The sequence below is a fragment of the Protomyctophum bolini genome (assembly GCF_963924005.1).
Source record: "Protomyctophum bolini genome assembly, chromosome: 1".
Taxonomy (NCBI): Eukaryota; Metazoa; Chordata; class Actinopteri; order Myctophiformes; family Myctophidae; genus Protomyctophum; species Protomyctophum bolini.
This window is the reverse complement of record NC_137862.1, coordinates 42,132,986-42,158,575: the sequence shown is the minus strand read 5'-3', so window position 1 is coordinate 42,158,575 and position 25,590 is coordinate 42,132,986.

Below are 25,590 nucleotides of genomic sequence, written 5' to 3'. Positions count from 1 at the left end.
CCGTGGCATTTAAAGCTTATGAAATATACTATGGCATATGGATGTACATAAATGGCATGCATTACACAGCAGTATATTGATAGTGCCTCCGTATTAGAATATAACAGTGGCTTATAATGATGAATGTGTATCACTGCCAGTGTCAGTTTGATTTTATTGACTTGCAAATGAGAGACCACAGACCAAGTAAACCTACAATCAAAAGATTATTATGAGGGCACACTATGCACGCAACCCACATACTTATACCGTACGGCATACTGTATGTGTTTGTGTTACAGTGATTCATATCCTCAGAATTTCCATCGTCTATTCTTGTCACCACAGTATTTATTGTGACTGTTTTTACATAATTTTGTTTCAAACTGATTTCAAATTGGATTCAATTTCAAATTGGTTTACTTACACAGATCTATAATTAAGTACACATGTGTCATGAAGCTGCATGTAAAACAGTTATAAGGCTGATTGAGTCAGTGTACTACTATCAGCTCGTTTTTAACCCTGACAAAGTGCAAGAGGGGTTTCTCTCTTCTCTTTAAGCGCTCTCTTTCACTCTCACACTTCTCACTGTGAGATACAATTTCTGCCATGAGTAAATTCTACATTTCCGCAGGGCCAGATCATTTAAACCACAATGCCAGTCCTCAGTAACTTTAGAGCCCCTCCAGGCCCACCGTGAAAGACCCCGGCCTGGCCTCCCAGTCCCAGCGTGAGCCCATGGTAACTTGTCCATCAATGCACTGCAAAGCTTGGGTGCTCCGAAAGCATCAGGCTGGATAATGTAGCACTGATGGTGCACATGTGGTAGACCAGTGATGTCAAAGGAGGAAACAAGTAAAAATAAATAAATCAATATATAAATAAGCTGGGCATAGGAGGGGCTAGCGGCGCCGCTCAAAAATGGACCTTTCAGTCAGACTGCTGCTCTGTGTGAGGCCTCAGGTCGCATGGGGGCTGCCCTCTTCCTCTCCAGACAACATAGTGATGGCCTCTCTTCAGAGAGCAGAGGATACAAGGAGGAGAAGAAAGCGGGCGCTCTGCATTCTGCTCAAGTTTAATTAGAAGACGGCAGACATGGCGCTGCAGTCAATAGTCCACTTGTTGAGCACTAGTGAGGGCCCTTGTATCACACATCCCCGCCCGGTGTGCTCTACAGAGCTCTAGTGAGGGCCCTTGTATCACACATCCCCGCCCGGTGTGCTCTACAGAGCTCTAGTGAGGGCCCTTGTATCACACATCCCCGCCCGGTGTGCTCTACAGAGCACTAGTGAGGGCCCTTGTATCACACATCCCCGCCCGGTGTGCTCTACAGAGCTCTAGTGAAGGCCCTTGTATCACACATCCCCGCCCCGTGTGCTCTACAGAGCACTAGTGAGGGCCCTTGTATCACACATCCCCGCCCTGTGTGCTCTACAGAGCACTAGTGAGGGCCCTTGTATCACACATCGCCGCCCGGTGTGCTCTACAGAGCACTAGTGAGGGCCCTTGTATCACACATCCCTGCCCGGTGTGCTCTACAGAGCACTAGTGAGGGCCCTTGTATCACACATCGCTGCCCGGTGTGCTCTACAGAGCACTGTGCCGTCGCAGAGTTATCTTGAGGCTTGAGGCCCTACTACACTACAACATGTGGAGGCGTGAGCAAGGACCACAGTGAAAGATAGCATGTATATATACATGCTATATTTAGCACAATTGGCCAATAGCAACGATACATTGTTGCTATTGTAGCTGTCACTATCATGTTGTTTGTTTGATACGCGGCTAAGGGATGTCCCTTAATTAGCTTGCACGAGAGAGCCTGATTCTCCCACATTAAATACATATTTTGAGCATGCCTTTTATTTCTTATTTCCTATTTTATTTCCTATTTCTTTCTCTATTCTTATATGATGATTATAATTGTCATATTTGCAAATGGTTGAAGCTTGTCTGGGAAATAATTTCACCCACTCATTTGCACCTGCAAACTTGTGATGTGATAAACTTGTTAGAACTTGTTGTTCTCTTAAGCTCCCAGTAGTTTTCGTCACTTTTCAAAACGTTGAGTCTACTATTCTAATAAAACTACTCTGTACAGTATGTATATTTATTTTGTTCAGCACCCGTCAACTTTTTCTGAGATGTGCGTGCTTCCATTTTGGATCTTATCTCAATAACCTTGAAGTTGCACTCGATGTGATGGTTCACGAGATTCACGTCTGCATTGAATTAGAAAAGCAGAACAAAATAACTGATATTATTACAAAATTGCACAGTTCCGTTGATCTATGCCAGGAAATAAATATATACATATGCCAGGGGGAAAAAATATATACAAAAACATGTTCAAAAATCACACAAGTCGTGTGAATACAGATTGTAAATACAGACAGTTTACAGTTATCATTTGTCACCAGAATATATGCCTGCAGCCATTGTTTGCGATATCCAGTAAGGCAGCTTATCATGGAAGTGTGGATAATTCTTCCTCATCAATAATCACAGACATTTTGTCTCTCTCTCTCTCCTCTCTCCAATGCACATACATTGATAATGTACATGTGCATTTGAGTCACACTTCGCATAGATCTACAGTACGAGGTTTTATACACACCACATTCTACTTTCATTTTATCTTTAGAATAACTACAATCTATATTTTCCTCATTATGAAAGTGTTGAAGTGTTGTATAAAAATGACCTTTATTTGCGAGGTAATTGTGCAAACCCTGTGTAAATGTCTGATTGTGATCACCCCCCTCTCTCTCTCTCTCTCTCCAGAGTGCTGGTTCAGCAAGGTTCCATCCTGTTCCTCAGCGGGGTCCTCCAGGTGTCCTCTGGCTGTGCGGAGCCCCTTTGAAGGCTTCCCCCCACCCCCCAAAACCCCCCACCCTCTTTCCCTCTCTCTCTCTCCATAATGGAATCACTAGCTCTCGTGGTACCAACACGTCCCAAGCGGAGACACGGCCAGGGAGGCGGAGGAGAAGCCACTAATTCGGCACCGATAAGGATCCTCTCCCTCTCATTTCATAAGTCTTTCCAACCCGATATGAAGCGGTGCTAGATTAGATGTGTCTGACTCCACCCCCCCCCTCTCTCTCTCTCTCTCTCTCTCTCTCCCTCTCTCTCTCTCTCTCTCCCTCTCTCTCTCCCTCTCTCTCTCTTTCTCTCTCCATGTGAAGAATAGAATCAATGTAATTACTAGTCAAGGGGAGAGCTTGTAGTCATACGATGGTGTCACGCACTGAACAGAGCAAACTAGCGGTGCAACATTTAAATCACGCCAATCGATTTAATCAATTATATCAATCAATCAAAAACCCTGCTTCTCAGTTATGCTATTCCATTCATCGTAAATGTAATAGAACAATCAAGAATATAATCGATATAGGCCTATATATTTGCAGCCCTTAATTTGTGTAGATCTACTATTTCCAGCACAATGGGAGATGAATGAAGCCGAGAGCGAGGGTTGGGATGCTTTTTTCCCCCAACTATATACAACTACAAAAAAGAAAGCATCCTTTTGGAGTGAGATGTGAGCGTGCACTGCAGAGGAAGAGGAGGTCCCACGTTTGAAGGCAGGTCAACTCTAATGTGTTTTACATTCAGAGAGGAGCTGCCAAATGTGTCAGAGAACAGCATATCCTCCCGTCTAAGCCGACACACGAGAGGGTCAGGATATATGAAACTGTTGTGTTTGTGCGCGCATGTATTTGTGCGTGTGTGTGTGTGTGTGTGTGTGTGTGTGTGTGTGTGTGTGTGTGTGTGTGTGTGCGTGAGTGCGTGTGTGCGTGAGTGCGTGCATGGCTGTGTGTTGATTATGCTGCAGCCTCGTGAGCGAATGTCACCACACAGTTTAACCACTGATCCATTTAGCCACTATTACCACAGTTTTCTTTCTAGCACTATAACTAACGTCCGTATAAGTAAGTATATACTGTATATATAATATATAATGCACAGTACATCTGCTGCTATATGCTTATGCACCATTCTACCGTTTATGCGTAAATATGTAGATTTGGACAATTTTATTTTTCTTGTCTTGATCCCCCCCCCAACCCCCACACACTTTCTTCTTCCCTTTCTTTTTTCTATAAAATAAAATAAACATACGACGGGAACTATATGCACAATATATATATGCACATATATATCTTCTATTCCACTTTCCTTGTGTTTTGCCGAGCCTTTTAATGCATACATATGACCAACATGTGACCTTGCTCTCCTCTCAGTACGTTTTCTGGAGAGGAAGTGGCTGCCAGTCAGTGTGACTGAAGTGTTTCTGTAGAGAGAGAGGAAGTGGTCGAGGACCCTGCATGGCTGCCACTCAATCAGTGTGACTGAAGTGTTGTGTCACATGTGTCTTCTCCATCCCCCCCTTCCTGCACAGTGCTTTGTACTAGTCTGGATGGACGATGGAGGGACTTCCCTCCAGATGTGTGGCGCAGGCTGCTCTTTCTGAGTCACGTATACGTCGTCCTCTCTGTGAGTAACGGTCGTCTGATCAAAGCTAAAGGATGGTAAGACGACAGAGCCGCCGCGTGTCCATCCGTAGCCCTGTCAGAGACGTCGTTAAAAATAATACCCCTGGGTCACGGTGTCACGACGATGGCCTCGCATTGTCCTGGCGTCGCGGTTTGGATCGACAACCAGCATATGGTCACATCCTATAACTATCCGTTTGACTCAGTGAGAGTGAACAAACGTAGCCGTAAGGCCCACTCTCATGGAGTCAGGTTTTGTGCTGTGCGGCCGTGATTTTGGAATGTTAAATGAACAGTATTGGTAATAAATGTGTGTGTGCGTGTGCCTACATGTGTACTGTATGTGATCCTGAAGCCAACTTTAAAGTATAAAGTAGCACATAAAATTGTTATTGTGTTATTGTTATTATTATTACCGTATACAAACTCTCCCGCACGCTCAGATCAGCCAACGCAGGGAAGCTGGAAGTACCTTCACTAAAAACGCTGGGACAACGCTCCACAGTCCACAGGTCCCAAACAGGTCCCAAACTATGGAATGCACTTTGCAATCAACTGCAGACTCACTCCCAATCTTCCACCGTAGTCTGAAAACCCATCTCGTTAGACTCCATCTTAGCTCGTAGCACTTGCCGTAGCACTTGCACTAGCCTCGACGACCTTACAGGCATTCAACTTATGTAACATAGATAGCATTTTATGTAGACAATAGACATAATTAGCACTCTTGTATTATATGCGTAGTTTCATTATATTCCACTGTTAGACGGATGTTAGGTTCTTACCATACGTATATGATTATTGATGACTATTTTTCATGTATTTGATGTAGAATACCATGTTTTGTTTTGCTTACTGTAAATTGCTCTGTTTTAAGAGCGTCTGCTAAATGCCTAAATTGTAAATTGTAATGCAGGTCTCCATGTCAGAATATTATAAATAACTCTGTGATCTTTTTTATTTTTTCCCCCTCTCTGATGGTCAACCCCTCTGACACACCTTCGGTTACCTCGTCGACCGACGACCGCAACCGCAGAGCGATCCATAACGTCTAGCAGGTGTAGGGTTCCATGTTGGTGCACGTAGGGGACATTTTGATTTATTTATTTATTTCTGCTTTTTTCGCCTGGTCACCAATAATTGTGAAACTTCAGCTAGTTTGTCTGGCTGCGCTGGACACAGGAGCTGCCCAGGCATCACATCATCCCCCCCCCCCCCCCCTTCCCCCCAGCCAGGTTGAAATGTGCTGCTGTGAGCTTTGATAATAAATGGACGGAGCTCAGGTGACCAGGGCTCTGTATAGTGTATAAGGGCTTGTGTAGGTAATGGAGAGGCCTCTCACTCTCAAACAAGGTTGAATGGACTTAAAGTCGGCCATTATCCTTTTTTACATTTTTGGAAAGGTGTGCCAACTCTTGGGGTGGGCAAAAAAAAACCTGAAGTGCTAACTAAATCCCCGCCGGGATTAATTAATAACATGCCAGGATATCGCCCTGTTCAACCCTTATTCTGAAGATCCAAAACACCGCCACCGGATGTTGTGTCAGTTTAATGGTGTGTGTGTGTGTGTTGTCGGATCGATTGTTATTGTTTCACAAGCCGAGGAGAAGTACAGGACGGCGCCATTACTGCGACCGCTAGGCTTCGTGAAAAAAGTGTTGTTTTGACCAGAAATGAAGCAGTGGCCGGAAAACTGTGTTCTTCTGGATTGGACTAGTGAAGAAACATGGGGAAGGTTGCCGTATATTAGATTTGTTGATGGGTGGCTCTTCCAAGACAGATTTTGCGCTCTCATTAGAAGGCGGGTGTAAGTGCCATCCAACCGTTTCTCTAGTTTCTTTGAAAGTGTCCATGTCTCGGAGCCATAGAGTAGAATCGGGTCAACGGTCGTCCCAAAGATGTAAATGTCTGATCAGTTTTGTGGGTCATCACATCAGTCACGTGTGAGAAAAAAACATTCTCTGTTAATTTTATACATCTGCTTATAACCCAGATATTTTTATTTGTATAACTTATTTTATTATATGCAACCTAGATCATTATAAGCCCGAAATATCTTCCGGTTGTTTGAGGGAGAGAGAGTCAAAACCGGGACATTATTGGGCAGACCAATTTTCTATACAGCTACAGGAATTCACTACTAAGTGTTGCACCATACAAACAAACAAAGCAACAGGAAAATCCTGGTCTGCCTTTTGTTTATTTGTTGTATTTTGAGTTCGCACACAGACTAAACATTGGAAATGAATGTGGTAATTAAAATTGTGTGTGTGTGTGTGTGTGTGTGTGTGTGTGTGTGTGTGTGTGTGTGTGTGTGAGTAGGCGTTGGTTTATCCACTTGTTTGTTTCAGATGAAAGGAGGAGCACATTTTCTCGAACACAGAAAGAGTGTGATTGCACTCTACGCATCATCATACCCGCTTGTTTACAATGGTCTCCCAAGGGGACCCCCTCCTCTCTCTTTGTTAACATGTTTGCAAGGGGAAGAATTAAAATAGACCACCGGCTGTAGGCACAACCCTAACTGTATAGAGACTGTATACTGTACAGTGATTTTGTCCACTTGAGTGAAGACTGATCTTAGGAGGTGATCTGTTGAATACTATCTGTTTTCCTTGATTGATATTGATATCGACCTTCAACCATGGTGTCCCTATATTTGGGCATTATATTTAGCTTTTCTGTATACGCCTGAAGCATTGTTTTATCCTTTTGCTGTTGAAAAATAGCAGATCTACAAGCAAAAACATATCCGGTGAACACCATTCACTGCTTGTACCATTTATGAGTGAGTGTCGTGACACAAAAACAACAACTCTTGAATCTCCAACCCCACGAGTTGCATGCAGTCGTATATGCGTTGTAGCTCTGTTATTTTATCTACATTTACTAAATATACATATACACATTTGTTTAAGGAGTTGGAGTATATCTGTCATCAACCAACCTCGATCCCACCTGAGGATGCGGACGACATAAACGGCGCGGGGCAAACTCGTAGAGTAACGTTTCTCCCCTGGGTTTGCACAGTATATATACATTCATTGGTCCCACATAAAGAGATATGGCATGTTAAATAGTTGAATGAAGATAAAAGGGGATGGAAATAGACTGTTAAACGAGCCTCCCCTGGTACAGTTCACATTGTGTTCCGTGAGACTGAGCTATAGTGACCTTTATAATCAAAGCATATGCTAATTACAGTGATATTAATAGACGTCGGGGGAGCCGTTCGATCTGTTCAAAGCTGCTCCTATCACTGCCTGCACAGAATTTGCAAATCAGGACGTTGTCACTGAAAAGGTGGACCTATTAAATGTCATATTGTCACTATTATGTCCCCTGCTCTCTCTTACGCACGCACGCACGCACAGACTGTGTGCGTAATGAAAAAACAGCTGTTTGAAGTGACTGCTTTATCCAGTGTGGTCGTGACTCATATACCTATAGAACACCCCTCGTTCTCCTCTGACCCCTGTTTTAAACGAACAGCCATTTAGCGGGAGACAGAAACACATGAATATTTATCAACGTGCCACGGTATATACCTCTGCAAGGTACACACCCCAAGCCAATGCAACGCATGAACAATCGATCTTTTTTTTTGCAGCGTATTTTAGATTTAATTTGCAGCTTGCATTTTTTTTCTCCACCAGGACTGTAACAGGGCTGACCTATGTTAAGTCAACCCTGTTACTGAGAAGTCAACCCTGTTACTTTTATAACTTGTATTCTAAAATAACGTAAAAAGCAAATGGGTTGCTGCTGCTGCTGCTGGATTTCACGACACCCAGACCAGGCGCTACATTTCAATAAATAATCATAAACATATAGCCTATTTCACTGTTTCACATGGACAATGTTGGTAAAACTAAGATATGGGGACATACAGTATATATTATTATACATTGCAATTGTATCACGTTTTCATTATAAAACACACCCTCGTGCCGCCATTGGCTAAAACCCAGAGGCATCCCGGCAGTAAACACTAGTGGATGTAAACACCCATGAGCTAAAGGGAGGATGTAAACACCCATGAGCTAAAGTGTGTTGTTTGAGAAGAGCGTCATAATATAGGGGAAGAACGTTGTCTATTCCACCTTTAATTAAAGGTGACCAGTTATCCACACTATTTTTTGTAATATAAAATATTTTGTTTTGATAACTATTTCTTTAAAGCAGCTATAACATGAATTTTAATATTTAATATCAGATTGTCTATGTCCCTCAAACTTATTTCTAATGGTTTGAGCCTCAATCACCACTCTGATATAACCAGTCCATGGCATATCTTTTTTGCTTCTGAAGCAGTTTTAGCTGCAGTGCCACAATGTCCTGAGGTGGTGGGTGCGCTGATATACAACTTGTTTAATATTTGAGTCATTATAATACTGATGCTAGATACAACCAGGCTTGTTTCCATTCCATGCCAGCTTGGAAAATCAACAATGGCAGACATTGTAAACAAAGTGGAAATGCTAATTTGGAACTGAAGACTGAAGAAGAGAAGGATGACATTGATGACATCACAAATACGACCAAATCAGTTGAGCTGTTCCTGAGAGCAATTTCCATAAAAGCCCATGATGAGAAATCCTGATTGTTCAAAATTGCATATTTGTGGGGATAGAAAATACACAGGGGAGCTCAAAAAACACCAACATTGCATCCTTTTAAAAAAAGAGTGCTGTAGGGGGTATCAATTGCAAAAATGCAGGTTGATCTGTGTGAAAACAGTAAAACTCATCAATATTTTCACTTGACAAACACACTGGGTGTAAAGCAAGAGGAATTAATCTTTCATATTGTATGACATTTGTTCTAAATATGTTTTTAAAACACTTTAAAAAAAGTAATAGAAATAGAGCACCGAAGTCCTGATGTCACTCGCTCATTAATCCCTCGATTCCCCTGGTTCACGGAAGTAATTTCTCTATGTAGAATAACATGGGGTGATCTTAATATCATCTACTATAAGCATTGTGGCCCAAAAAGAAACAAGCTGTCTCGCGTTATTGTCAGGGAGGTGTCTCTGTATCGTTAGCGACAGTCAGTCACTCAAACAGTATATGATACAGTCTGTTTCTATAGCGAATATATGATATAGTCTGTTTCTAGCGAAAATGTAACAATAATTCAGCAACAGTAACATTAGCGTTTTCTCTCAGTCAGTTGATTCTTCATATCCATATGAGTGAAGCGGCCTGGATGATTTGTTTATTTTTCAAACACAGTTCTTATATGAGGCGATCTAAAATCCCCCCTATGCGGATTACAATGCAAATAAAAAGTACATGAACCCGTGGATTTGCGCCCTCTACCGATATTGACGCCAGACTTCGGTGCTCTATTGAAATGTTGGTAACAGGCTTGACAAAATGCACATGCATGCTGTGTGAAAAAATACAACCAATAAAATACCCTGAGATGACACGGCTCATGTTACTGATAGGTACCGATCTGCTGCATCCCAAAGAGGTCTTAAAATACTTTTAAAATGGCATTTTAAAAATCAAATGCTGAAAATGTAAAATGACACGCTTTCGTAGAACGACCCACACGCACGCATGCACACACGCACGCACACACACACACACACACACACACACACACACACACACACACACACACACACACACACACACACACACACACACACACACACACACACACACACACACACACACACACACACACACACACACACACACACACACACACACACACACACACACACACACACACACACACACACACAATAGGATTGAGCAGACCAGCATGGAGTGGGGAAATTACATCACTGCCCCAATTAAAATAAAACAACAGGGCTCTTTCAATCTGTCCTGCAGGGGAGCGAGAGAGAGAGAGGAATAATAAAAAGTAAGGTTCAATTCAGTCAGATTGTGTCATGATGTTCATTTTAATTAAAAAATGTGATTCACTGCAATTAACTCCAAACTAGTTTCCCTGCATGTGGCTTGATGACAATCCAAACGATTGTCTCTCTCCATTTCCAAGCAACCCTGAGTGTTCCATAACCTTTTGTAAATAGTCTTATAGTCGTACTACAACGTATAATATACTCATGTTTGTGAACACTCAAATGTAATTAATGTCTTTATATATCTGTTATTTAAACAAATCGTGTCTGTCTGTGTGTGTGTGTGTGTGTGTGTGTGTGTGTGTGTGTGTGTGTGTGTGTGTGTGTGTATATGTATATGTAATGTATGTACTGTATATGTATATATATATATATATATATATATATATATAAAGTAGTCTGTATTACATGAGTCCCCTGCCATGGAGGCCCAGAGGCTCTAACTGTGCACTCAAAGTAAATGAGTCTTCTGCTGCCATTGACAGGTGTATTATGAGGGCTGCTTGTCTCATGACTGAGAGAGAGAGAGATGAGAGAGAGAAAAGAAGACAGGTGTGAGGACACACCGGCACCTCTCTCTCTCTCTCTCTCTCTCTCTCCCTCGGATTAACAGTGATTGATGACATATCGCTGATTTATTGAACATTCACTTGTACTTTTACTTGTCAACCTTGATTGACCCTGTTGTGAAGTCAGACCTCGACGTGTCATCATCTGATGACATCCCTTGCCGTTGAGAATGTGAAATGACTTGTGTTGGTTGTTGGGCCCATCCAAGGGTATGGATTACTCTATAGTGCAGAGGGGCTGAGTGGTTAAAGCCTTATGACTAATAGTCTGTCAGGGTCGCACGCAGCTCCACTTGGTCACACAGATCATCTCTCATCTCTCTCTCTCTCTCTCTCTCTCTCTCTCTCTCTCTCTCTCTCTTGCCAAAGCATACATGCAACAAAATAAATGTCAACATTGCGCACAGAACAACAAACATCCCAACAATAATGAACAACAAGCAATACAGTAACAATGAAAAGAAATGAACAAACAGAAACATAACAGCAACATAATGACCCTGTTCAGCCATACCTGGCCCTTCTGTCCACAGGCTGTCCCTCCGTTGAACTCAACTCGAATTTTGCTGCCAAAAATGTGCATTTGGACTGTTCTCCCAGAACATATTGAAGTGATTAGTTATTAATCGTGGATTCAAATTCTTTATATTTTTCTTTAAATTTAGGGAAGAATGATTCTCTGATGTCTTTATATTTGTCACATTGTAACAGAAAGTGTAGCTCCGACTCCACCTCCCCTTGAGAGCAGAGTGAACACAGTCTGTCTTCTCTAGGCAGCCAGTTCTGTCTGTTTCTACTGCCAGGCGGTGGTCACTGAGTCTGTACATACTACATAGTCAACATCTTCCTCAGTTTTGGATCAGTAACAGTGGTCAGCTAATTTGCCACTGTGTATTCTCGGTTGAGGGCCGAATAGCATTCTAATTTACTTTGGGTTTATGTTGTGTTTTTCCTATATGTGATATAATGTTCTTGTTGATAATTTGGTTAGTGGAGGTTGTTTTAGTCAGGTGACAGGGGTGAGCCTCGGGCTCAGCCTCCCTCTCTCTCTCTCTCTCTCTCTCTCTCTCTATAATGTATAGATTCCATATACAGTAGGGCTACACTATGTCCACATCCTGAGGTGCCTCATTTTAATCAGGTCTAGAGACATGAAATGTCATTGGCTGGGTTTCCCAAACGCATATGGTGTAAGACTTGAACATAGACATTTCGTGCAAACCCAGCCATTGTCACTCACGGGTGGCTGTCATTCATCATGCTAAAATGTCTCCTCTGTGCATTACTTAATAATAATAATTTGAATGATCAGTTCTATCAAGGTTTGATCGTGTTGATAACAAATATTTTCACATGGGTTAGCAGCAGCAGCAGCAGACACACAAGCAAGCAAAGAAATAGTCCAATTATACCATTTAAACTTGCTGCACAACTTTCATAGTATAGTAAACCCTTCACTTTTCAATACAAATTTCTAGTTAGCTGTCAACCTCCCGCATTCGTTATACACCACCAGCAGGACTTCTTCAACCCCCCCCCCACACACACACACACACACTCTCTCTCTCTCTCACGTGCACGCACACACGCTCACGTACACACGTGCGCACACACATGATATACATGCCTGAAGATGAGAACAAATCAAATCCTCACTTCTTTTCTCTCCTGTTCCCTCCTCCTTCAAGGAAGGGGGTAAGATAAATATTCACTTATTAAAGCGTAACTGGAATTGACTGTGTCATGCATCAGGCTAATAGCTGAAAGCCCCGGTTCAATACAGCGCGAGTCGGGGAGAGGCTTTGCTAATGGAAGAAGTGACGTGGTCGTGGCCCAAACGCCATTCATCAGGCTGCACACTGTTCCTTGTAGGAGCTACGTACTGTACAAAGCCCTTCCATCTCGTACACTCAGGATCATCTATTAACCCTCGGCAATGGCACCCGGCCGCCAGGATTATGGAAATAACAGGTTCAGGAAAATAGGACACCGATAGGCCATCCATGTGGAAAAGATTGGTGCGTGCGTTGGAGACGGTTGTGAAATATACGTCTGACTGGTGAAGGATACGGCAGTTTTTCTTCTCTCTGAAGATCTTCTAGGTGCTGTTGCGTCTGGAGAGTCGAGGGTTGCATCAGGGTAAGGAACCTCTGCCAGACATTATGGTCCCACTTATTACATTCCTGCCCACCACTAATAGAGCTCTCTCTGACTGTGGTCTCCATGCCCTGCGTCATTGACTGAACTCAATGTTATTCACTAAGATCTAATGTGAGGGTTAATGTCTTTTCATTTTGAGGAGGAATGGAAAGCACTGCTATACCGAGATCAGACAAGGGGGAGGGGGGGGGGGATATGACAGAAGGGATGAGAGTATAGAAGAAAAGTGGACGAGAAGGAATTGAATGGTAAAGATTCAGACACTGTCTGGTGAACTCCAGGGTGGCAAAAAAAAGAAAAGCTTATGTGGCCCATGAACTGCATGATGGATCATACACAACCCACATGCAGGTTTCAATATGTATTCAGCTAGCCATGTGAATTTGTTAATAGTCTCACTGGGGAGAAAGGGAGGAGACTTTAAAATGTACCAGCAAAAGATAAACAAAAAATAAATAACAGTAGAGACCTCCGGTGACTGTGGGACACTCAATTCCTGGCAGTGGTGCCTCCAGCTTGGCCGGATGCTCCAACATATGCATTTGGCAGTGTTTGCTATAGTGGCCGGCAGGGGATTGTATAGGACACTGGGGAGGGAGGGGAACTTACCCATTCTTGGTGAAACTCCAGTTTGTAAATCTGTTCACCGCCGGTGAACAAAAAGGCCCTTTTGCCAAACCCCGCTATAGGACATGGGCACTGGTGACGCGGAGGAGAGAACACGCCCACAGCGTCCCCAGCGGGAATCGATCCCAGCTAGCTTTGATGCAACAGTGTCCACCCTTAAATTGTATTTTTTAACTAGTGAATTTTTGCATTGGGGTTGGGTTTGATTTGTCATGCTCCATTTTTTTTTCTTCACGGAAGTCACTTACGAAACCCTGTCCGTTCCGTCATAAACTATTATCCATGTGGGGGCCAGCTAGTCCGTATAGTTCCACAGACCACTATGACATGCACACTACCTCATAGTGAGAGAATGCTATGCGGTGTGTCCGGACCAGCGGACAATAGATGTGACATCATGGCAGATATAGTGATCCAGGACGTGTACGTACAGTATGCGGCCTGCCCTGGGCTCTGGACAGACAAAGAGGTTTGAGCCTGCCCTAGAACCCACACAGCTCCAGGTACAGTATGCGGCCTGCCCTGGGCTCTGGACAGACAAAGAGGTTTGAGCCTGCCCTAGAACCCACACAGCTCCAGGGGGGGGTGACGTGATATCACGCGCACCCACTGCGCAACAAACATTTTGTCCACTCAGCAAGTTGAACGTGTGAACGACAGTCAGACACACGTACTGGGGGGGGGGGGGTTAGGATTCAGTGGCCCATGCAGAACCGCGTCGGTCAACAGGTGTGCAGTGGGAAGACGGATTCATGCAAATAGAGATGTGCCGATGAGACATCTAGGCCGATATCCGATATAATGAATTGCTGTTATGGCCGATAACCGATATTATCCAATGTCGATTATGACCTCATTCTGTATTGAAAAATTATAATAATTGTGTCCATTCTGAAAAATACATGTATCTGCACTACAGGCTTAGGCAAGTCTGATTTAACTTTAATACCTTAAATTTAATATTGTGAGCTTGTAGAACTGTTCAAGCTGTTACTTTGGGATTGTTTATCTGTAAAGACAATTAATCAAAAAACAAATGGAATCGGCTGATACCGATGTGTTTGTCGATTAATCTCCCATCACTAATGCAAATACAGTGGATGGATCCATTTAGAGTGCAGTAATAAATAACAACATGTGGAAAGACTCCATGTACCATTAAAAAGTTATCATTTGCTTTGATCGACAACCCTGGTCAATTGTATGAGTCACTGTATTTTTCATAATTTGAAATGTCTGTCATCATGGGAAGAAAAAAAAGCTTAAAAACCAGCATGCCTTGAATCTCTTGCCAAAATGTGTGCAAACGTCCTACAAAAAAAACGATAATGAAAACAAAACGTTTTTTTTTAAATAGAACAGGCGTAATGTATTCAATTCAGATAAGGGGAATGATCCTCCCCCCATCTTCATGAGATGAATGTTTATTGCCTCTTCTCACTGCCATAATGGTTTTTGGTGCTGAAAGTGCTCTCTCTTGCCAACAAAAAATAGGCCCAACGTTTCTGTTCCAGCCCCCAAACATTGACCAAAATATCTAATTGCTCCACGCTGTTTAGATTGAAGCACTGTTGATTTTGCCAGCAAATATTGGTTTTAGTTTTATAGTCTCTTGAATAGAAAGTGTCAAATGACTTGTCCTTTACTTATACTGGATCTCTTGTCCACTAGTCCCTTCCTAACATTTTAGTCTAGTTTTTATTTGTTGACGGCATTGTCAATTATATTTAGTCTTAGTTTTAGTCATCAGAGCATAGTTTTCATTTAGTTTCCATTTAGTTTCCGTTAGTGAAAAAAGGTCATAGTATTAGTCGACGAAATCAACACTGGATTGAACACACACGCATTAGGCAACCACTCAACACCAGTGTTAGAACAGTCTGGCACAGAGGGGCTATTATAACAAGGGGAGTTCATGATTGACTGGCAGCCGTGGGGATAGAAGTGACTCGTAGATAATGATATGTTTATGGGGGCTGGTTTGTAGGAGTGTTCTATAAGGTTGGAGATCCGGTACAAAGGAGACAGAGTGTGATCGTATAGACACCAGGGGACACTGTCTCCCAGGCTGCTACTGCGTAGGGCAGTCCTGAGAGCTGCCAATATATCAATGCAACTGATCATTAGCTCTATCTAATGCTGTAGTATATAAGGATCTATCTCCGGCGTTTAAAGACCTGGTAAAAGGCAGTGTTGGAAAAGTCCTCACATTGTTTTATACTTGGTATAAAACAACTGTCTACTGCAATAAAGAAATACTCCATTACAAGTAAAGGTCAAAAGGTCAAAATGGACAAAAGTACAAAAGTATTGACAATCAAAGTGCACTTAATGTAGGCCTACCAAAAGTGAAAGTATACTCATTGTGCAGAATGCCCGATTTCAAGTTTTGCCGATCTACAAGAGACGAAATTTATATAGGACTGAAGTGGTTCTTGTATGTTTTGTAGAAATCTAAATTATTTTGTAGAAATAGAAATCTAGTAAGTTTTCTTGTAAGTTTTCAAATAAAAGTAGTGGAGTAAAAGTACTACAATATTTGCTTCCTAAATGTAGCGGAGTAGTAAAAGTAAAAGTATTGGAAATGTATACTCAAGTAAAGTACAAATACCTCAACACTGTACAGTACTTAAGTAAATGTATACTTTCCACCACTGCTAATGCATAGTAAGGATCTATCTTTGATTGTCTGTTGAAACACTATAAGCTTAAGTGTTCTTCTTTCTAAATTTCCAATTTCTAAGTTTCCAAATTTCAAAGATATTTCAAATTAAAGTGCTTATATTACTTACTATTTGAAACACTACGCTACTAACTACAACTGTCGCACCACCACCAATCCATCATTCAAAAAAGAAAAATCTCCAAGTCAGACTGTTTTTTGCATGCGTCCCTCTTACAACCCCAGGTCTGACAATGCCCTCCTCCCCCCCAGGAGGAAATTAGACTTGAGGGCTGGGGAGGCAAGACTGAGAGTACAGAATACAAAGCAAAATAAATTACACTTCACGCATCATTTGCAGGTATATGTTGATAATTTTTTAGTAGCTAGTACAAATGAGGAATTCATCTACTACATGAAACGCAATGAGTTGATCCGTTGACCACTGTTGTTCAAAACATGCACCATGCAGCGTCCAGTGGTGTAGCTCAGTAAATGTATTATATTTTTTAAACTGATCTGCACCAGTCTGAACAAACAGTGAAGAACGGGAGACAGTCTGCAGTTTGTTATTTCTCTCGTATAGCATCTGAAGAAAGACGCCATGTCACCCACCTGTCATAGGCTGATTTGCCACCTTTATAGCGAAAAATGGGATAGGCCGTAAAATATAAATTCCCTGCTCATTTCAAGTCACAACAAGGCTCAACAAGAAACACAAATAAAACAAAGATGTGCTACGTTTGTGTTGTGTATTTCACACGCTCCCTGACAATGCATGCATGCTGTCATTGCTGTGTGCTGCTAGCCTATGCCAAATCACTGACAAGTGTTGAAATCACTGTGAGTGATTTATGGCGTTATCTTTCTGGTAAAATCCAAATATGTTAACTTCAAAGGAAGCATTTGTTAGGGCTTTCACAGAAAAGCAACTGATGTTATTATTGACGCTTACTTGCTTAATATAAGCCCTGTACAAGATACAAATCTTGTGGCTCACAACTAAAGAAAAATAAATAAAATAGATGGATGGATGATAGATGATTGGGTATAACTAAATAAAATAGTAAAATACATAGTTTTCTATGCATTTAGGGGGTTTTGGGGGATTTAACCTCCCAATTTTGTTCCGCCCGCAACACAAAGCAGCCCCCATACCATTTCTCCTGCCCCCCCCCAGTGGGAAAGGTTACATCCGGGCCTGCTCGTGTTGACTACAGAAAAAAAAAAGATCTTTCTCTCAATCAATATTTTGTATAATTTCATGTGTTCATTGACATGTAATTGAATACGCACCTCATGGTCTGATTTCAAATGGTGCAGCCCACCACCAGGCAGCACTACCAACATCCCCCCAGAAAACAACACACACACACACACACACACACACACACACACACACACACACACACACACGCACACACACACACACGCACACGCACACACGTGGTGCAGCCCACCAACAGGCAGCAGCCGCAGCACTACCAAGTTCCAACATCCCCCCAGAAAAAAACACACACACACACACACACACACACACACACACATACGCGCACACACACACACACACACACACACACACACACACACACACACACACACACACACGCACACTCTCTCTCTCTCTCTCTCTCTCTCTCTCTCTCTCTCTCTCTCTCTCTCTCTCTCTCTCTCTCTCTCTCTCCTTTCCTCTCCTGTCCATCAACTGCAGCTCGCTGAAGACCCGTCATGAAGCAATGCTCTGCTTCAACGCGAAGTCGACCGAGCACGTGCTAGATCACGCAACAAGGTCACCGTGGCGATGAGTGATGAAGAGGAGGGGTTCGTCGGGGCGAGGGGTCTGGTCAGACGAGCAGCAGGAAGTATCACTTTACTCCGTCTCCATCCATCACCACCGCGGCGAAGACTGACTCCTGGTTGTACTATAGAGACCCAAGCACTGGGTCGGGACCCGTTGGTGGGTCGCCTTTATTTATAGTTATAGTTTAGTTTTTAGTTTCCTACATTTAGTTTATAATTACTATTATTTCAAAAGATTTAAAAAATAAAATATAATATCTATATATATCTATATCTATATCTATATCTATATCTATATCTATATATATATTCCTAAAGGGCGGGGGTTCATGAATTCAAAACAAAATTTTATATTTTTTTCAAGTAATTAAATAAATCAAAGAAATTCCATAAACTATAAAACAAATAAATGTTTAGTGAAAATGGCTGATCTACAAGCCCACAACGTGTCGCTTCGTGCCGCGTTGTGAGCTTGTAGAGCCTGCAGAGCCTTCTAGAGCCTTACAGCTGTTCCCCATTGCCTTATATAATGTATTGGCTCTTTTCGACAATAGGAAATCCAGAATAACCTGAAACTTTCCAGAACCCGCGAAGTTCTGTGATGCTTTTTATTTTGTTTACATTTTTATTGTAACTGGAAGTGCAGGAGAGTGTATGTCATAAGAAAGCGAAAATTGCAGATCAAGCTCCCACAGTGTGAACTCGCATAGAGCCAATGTTTTTGCAATTCATGGATTATTTTGTAAGTAAACATTTCTGAGAGTTCTGGGTTTCCAGAATTAAAGGTTATTACAACTGTAGGTTCTGAGAACCTTATCTTAAACCAAGCCGTATTATGGAAACAAATCCAGATCCTGTGAAATATGTTACACAGCACGGGGTGCACGTATATACGGTTCACTTATAGTTCCTGTATTGGAAAAGAGCCATGTGATAAATGCATGTATGCTCATGTACAAATGCTAGTAAGTACCAAACGGTCAACACAACAATCTAATCAACGTATACAGGGAACATCTGATTTATGTGCTGTTATCAATGGAAATGATGTCAAACCATGTATACAATATGACGAAGGGTGGGGTGCAGGTATAAGTACTTGCGTGCGTGCGTGTGTGCGTGCATGTGTGTGCATGTGTGTGTGTGTGTGTGTGTGTGTGTGTGTGTGTGTGTGTGTGTGTGTGTGTGTGTGTGTGTGTGTGTGTGTGTGTGTGATTGTATATTATATGTAGGTGTGTATAAATCAAACACCATAGTGCTGGAGCACAGTCAGTTTCACAGTATGCTTCATGTGGCGTGTGTCACAGGCAGACATTATGCCACATGAAGCCAGAAGCAGTTCATCTGTCTTGTATTGGGGGGAAGTTGAGGTTGACTGTTGGATACCCCGCCATCACTCCTCCAAAAAGCCGTTTGCATTTCTGCGGCCGCGCGAAGCCAAGGCTGGAGTCTAAACAGCGCTGCATGCGAGTCCCCCCTCCCTGTTCATTTCCAGGGTTCTCCTCCTGAGCTGGCAGGCTTGCAGCAGGCTTATTAGATAAGGAGACAGACTCTCTGGCCCCTCTAAATGTCCCCTCTCAGTAGGATAAAAGAGAATGCCTTATTACTCTATACTTTTTACTCATAAGTGGAAATAGAACAAGACAAAGCGAATGACCTGCGTGGAGGAAAAGTGTAATACATCACTCAGCAGGTCCGTTTGATTTGAGAGTTCAGGTACCTGAAACTGTGGTTTTAGTCTGTGTACTGTACGCTAGTCCCCACATTATGATGAAAGGAAACACCTTTGATGTCTTTTTGAATGACATGCTTTGTGTGAGGCATGGCGACATTGTTCTTTTTCCTATACTAACAAAACACCACATACACAGTATGCGTGATGTGTGTCAACTAAGCTTTGTATTCATATTTCTAAGCCACATGAAAGTTTTTACACAAGATGAAGATTACACATTATGCTTATTGACAAGGGAAGTTGTGTTTTAAAATGCCAACATGCAATGATCAAGCCCTTATTCGCAACTGTCATTTCCAGCATTTCTTTCATATTTACCTTCAGGAATGCCAGCTGTAGCTCTCCCCTCTACCACACAAAGGCTCTATAAACAGGGCTTCTCCTGACCCAGCTAGCCTTGGGACTAATTATCTTCTTATGGAAATGTGGCTATTTCGGGCTATACTTCCACATCCCTAATTATTTCTGTTATTCCAATATCAGGCCCGTCTTTGATGTCCCAAATCCTGTATTTAAATAGTGTGAGATCCCCATCCTCCGTGCCCTCTGAGGATTGTATCATGTAAAATACATGGGAGGCAGAGGGGGTATTATCAAGGCCCCCAGGGGTCCGGACACACCAGGGCCACTACTGTATATACCTCCCTGTTTCCTTTCCTTCCCTTTTTCACTCCTCCTTATGGGGGCGTCTGTCGGGAGCCTGTGGTGCGTGCGGACGGATGTAATATGCGTTACTTATACCAGAGTATTGTGGGGAATGTGGAAATGAATCTTTGTCGGAAATCTGCGGGCTTATTATCAAGGGATGGGGTGCATGCCAGGACGTATATATATGTTTTATAAATCAATGACCGCATCTTAGATACTCCTCTGTACTGATTTATGTGACCATGATGTGGCCTCTAGAAAGGAGTGGTTCTTGTTGTTGTCCGTTGTTTTGTTTGCTACTAGAGCATCTATCCTCTGCTTTTAAGTGCATAATTCATAGATAATGCATATTATTATGTGGGTACCATAACGGCCTAAATGGATTGCTCGTGCTGTACAAACTTTTGGCCCGCCGAGAGTGAAGAGTGTCTGAGAAAGGCATCCATCAGCGCCGCATGAAAGAGAATTGTTTCATTAAATTAGTAGGGTTAAATGGCACCGTACCATATGGCCTGGCACCATCTTGCGAGACAATTAGATGAGTGGAAAACTGATGTACACCACGGTTATAGAATCTCATTGCGCATATCCCTCATGCGTGAACGAACCCGGCGCCGCCGCACACGTTGTCATGCCATCCATTCACCTGCACTGCAGGTTAGCTCCGCTGCGTCCCCGGGTCCTGACTGCGGAGACGCACGCTCGCAGAGTTATGACTGCTCCTCGGATATCTGCCCCGCTCTGGCACACGGGCTCCGTTCTAAAACATGACTGTGTGTAAAACCATCATCATGTATTTTCATATAGATGAGCTATGGCTATACCTGCGCTCCCAGCCACGGCTCTTATTAATGGTGCGCTGTCACGGAGCGGGATGCTCTGCATATTCGCATATTAAACAGGCAGGGAGGGAGATGCCCGGTTTATTACCGTCTGATATAAATCAGCTTAAAGCATCTCTCCTCCTCCGGCTCCACCTCCTTCCTCCCATTCCGCTCCACGGAGGAGCGAGGAGGACGACGCAGCAGCAGAATCCCGAGTGTTCGTTTAACTATACGGCCCTCTTAAGGGTCCATTTTTAGTGACGCTGTCTAAGAGTTAAATGAACACTTGGGATTTTAGTTGTGGGTTTCTATTGCGACTCCACTCTCTTGATTTCCCTGCTATTGGGTGGCACAAATCTCTTGATCTCTATTACCCTTGTCCAAGGTGCTCCTGTCACAAGGAGTCAGATGGGCCTGTCTGTGATGCATAACATGCAAACCCCTTCCTTATTTACACTATATGCTCCGTCGCTCGTCCCACGCTGAGAATAGCCGATCTACAAGCTCACAATGCATCGCATTGCGGTGCGTTGTGCAGCTTGTAGATCGGCTATCGTTGGTGCAGGACACCACCGTAGGACAAAGTATAAATCAGGCCTAATGAGATACAGTGCGATGACTCCTTCCGCACTGCCTGGGCATTTAGTCTCTCGTTTCCCCGGCCTAAATAGAGTGCAACACAGCATCCCAGCTGTGCTGATCCAGTTGAGTTATGAATACTGTGGCTACAGCGATTAAGCAGATGAAATTTCATCGTAAAATTTCTCGAGACCGCCGCTGTTTATGACTGTGTGCTTATTAAAATGCAACATGTTCTGCTACATTTGGATTCCTTTCCCTTGTCACAAAACTATGTTGCTGCAATTTTGTTTGCATGCTGTTTGACGAGCTAAACATTCTCACTTGTGATTACGAAGTGAGACTTATTTTAGACCTTCGTCGCAATAAAATATATCTTTTTAAATGGAAATTAAATGTTGATGGTGTTTGTGTCTGGAATTTAGTAAAGTATACCCTCTCATTGCCACTAATAGATAAAAAGGTGAATTGCCTTACTTGCCTATGATATCAATCAATCTTTATTTCAGACTACATGGTCCATATCAACAATACAGGGGACAATGCAAGAGAAATGAAAAAACAGCACCAAAAACATACAATTTTTTTTAATTATGACTGACTTATTTGACTCTCATCTCATGAATATATAGGTCACAATAAATGCCCAGTGAATTTGTTCGACCCGATCTGAGTTTGATCTCTCATTATTTTCTCCTCTCCTGCAAACGCCTTTTATCTACAGTAACACACGCATTTTCCACCACAAGTATGAGGTGTTGAAGTGGAAGGGATCTGTGAGGGCGAGAGCCAGGGAACACAGAGAGGTTACAAAGGAATAGACGGATAGTCTTCAAAAGAACCTCTTCTTCCCACACGGAAAGAGAAAAGAGCAATCTGCTCCAGCCTGCTAGTTCCATTTACTGGGACTCTACTCTGGGGATCTCAGGAGCCTGAAATGAAAAACGCAACAGCTTCATGTCTCAACGCTCCTCCACTGCAGGTCCTCTGTTTGTTTTTAATAAAGAGCACAATGTTGAACCCGGCCTACAGAGGCCTTGCTTGTGTGGTGATGTAGTACAGTATGTACAGTATAAAGCATGAATGCATTGGACCCACAGAAGCATATAGCATTTATCTGGAGTGAAGTGCTCGTGTTGTGGTCATGCTAGTTAAAGAATGCCCAGTGCCCATTATATCGAGAGATCTCATGCTGACATTTCCAATATGGCAGTTTAGGTAAAGTATACACAGCGCTTGCGTGGCTGCAGTGTTAAATGGAGAATTATGTTGGCACCGGTCCCTGCAGGGAGGCAGAGCCGGGGCTGTGCCTGCTCAGCCGAAGCTACGGCACTACACTGTTTATTCCCTGGCACCCCTCCAGACAACCAAATTATAACTGCCATTTAAAAGAAAGAGAAAACAAGGGGGAGCAGAGAAGAATAGATTCCTCACGTGGAAAAAGATTGTACAGGGCACGGCGTGATATGGTTCTAATCATATCTTTAGTCTGATAATGATCCTGACATGTTTGGTTATATCATGGGCTTGCGATACTGAGGACTCCGGCACTGGCTCTAGGGTATAATACTGTATTACTGACGAATCACTGGAACCTGTTTTACTACCCCGTTTTCTTACTTTCCATTTCTGTTTATCTTTTACATGCTATTCTTCATTGCCTAATCCTTTTCTTTCTTTCTTATGTCCTATACAGTATGTGCGATGAAGAAGGGGAATGGGTCAGATGTAGGCCTACAGTAACAGTCTCAGCCAAGAGAAACTTAAGCAGCTTCATGTCAGCACGTGACATGTTCCGTGCATGTGTCACACATTGCCCTACTGTAGCTGCATTATGATAAGACAGTGGTTCCCAAAGTGGGGTCCGGGGACCCCTAGGGGTCCTTGAAGGAGTTCCAGGGGGTCCCCAGCTAAATGCTAGTTAGAAATCAAATGCACTCTTATGGGTCCGTAACTCGCAGAGTTAAATTAACATTGATTTTACAATATAAATTGGGTTCTCAGAGATAGAAATGCCATTAAATGGGGGTCCGTAGATTAAACGGGTTGAGAATCAACTGTTAGAGCCCTAAAAAAATCTTCTCTTATGGGGGTCCCTGGCATATCCTTTCAAATGGGGGTCCGCGGGAAAAAATTGTGTCAATTTGGGGGTCCTTGATATGAAAAGGTTTGGGAACCACTGTGGGAACCAAGAGACACGGACACAGTTAAAGCTCAGCAAAAATGATACAAGCTTTTGTGTTATTGTATCACAATCTGGACATAGTTCTGGATTTTAAACACATAGCTGACATAAGTACGACAACAACAAAAAAATCTAACATTGAGGAATATGCAATTCAACACAAAGCTGACTGTGTGAGAAAAGACATGCTTATACTAATCAGGGTATAGAGAGCTAAGTGTGTTTCTCCCTTTGCACCAGTGAACTAGTCTTATCTGGTTCTCAGGGAGGCTGAGGGTGGAGAGATTCGGGGCTATAGAAAAGGTCACAGAGAAGGCCCGAGTCTAGCTACATGCTCGATAAGTGTGGTGACTCCAGCCAAATACCCTCCAAACAACAATGGTCTATAAATCACTGGCCGCGTCCTCCCCAGCCCCCTTCCCCTCTTGCTCTCCTGTCTGAGGGCTATGTTACTGTACTCCACCAACAAGGAGAGACCCTGTTTTTTTGGATCACTTTCCCGGAGGCATTATTAATTACCCAGCATGCCGTTGGGTCTGCAGGATTGACGCTCCCAGTGCCGTAGGTCTGAGCACCTCGGCCCCTCTGACCTTGTCTGACAAGGCGGACGTGGAAGATAAATCAGATATACAGTACTACTGTATGGAGGAGACATAGAGGCCCATAAAACTATATGCTTGAGAACTGCATGAGGCCCTCTTTAACAAAACACAACGTTCTTCTGTTTTCTCAATCCCACGAGGCCATTCAGACCGACAACGTCCAGATAATCTCTCAGATTTGTACATTTATAGCTTGACGTTGCATTTGTATTCACGCCATAAGCTGCCATGTATCCACGTATATCTATCTATATTTCAATTGCTTCTCGCTTTTATTGCGTATAGTCCATGTTTCCCCCAAAGACATGGTAGGTGCGTTGGCGGCGCTCTCAGTGTGTGTGTGTGTGTGTGTGTGTGTGTGTGTGTGTGTGTGTGTGTGTGTACTGTGCTGTGTGATGGGCCACGGTGCCTAAGCTTATGCATGTTTAATGTTGTTGAACATGAACGCACAGTCAGCCAGTCATAAACGCGGCAGCTGGGACACATAAAAGGTCATAAAGCTGTCAGTGAAATTAGAGTGGCGCGTCCACCGGTGCCAATTTACCCACACACAACACCTGTCTGGAGAGGAAGGTGGGGAAGGGCACACCGTCACGGCCACCTCTCTATCCCATAATGCAGTGGTTTTCAACCCTTTTCATATCAAGGCTCATTATGTATTCGGCATTTGAGCCACGGAACCACCATTTGATGACATTTAAGTCTCTCAGACCCAAAACTTTGAATATTTTCTTATTGTTGGATAACATTTTGTCCACAATGCTGTGTTGCTGCTGCCAGTACCATAGGTTGGTACCATTACCATAGGAGAGAAACGTTGATCAAAATAATTATTTT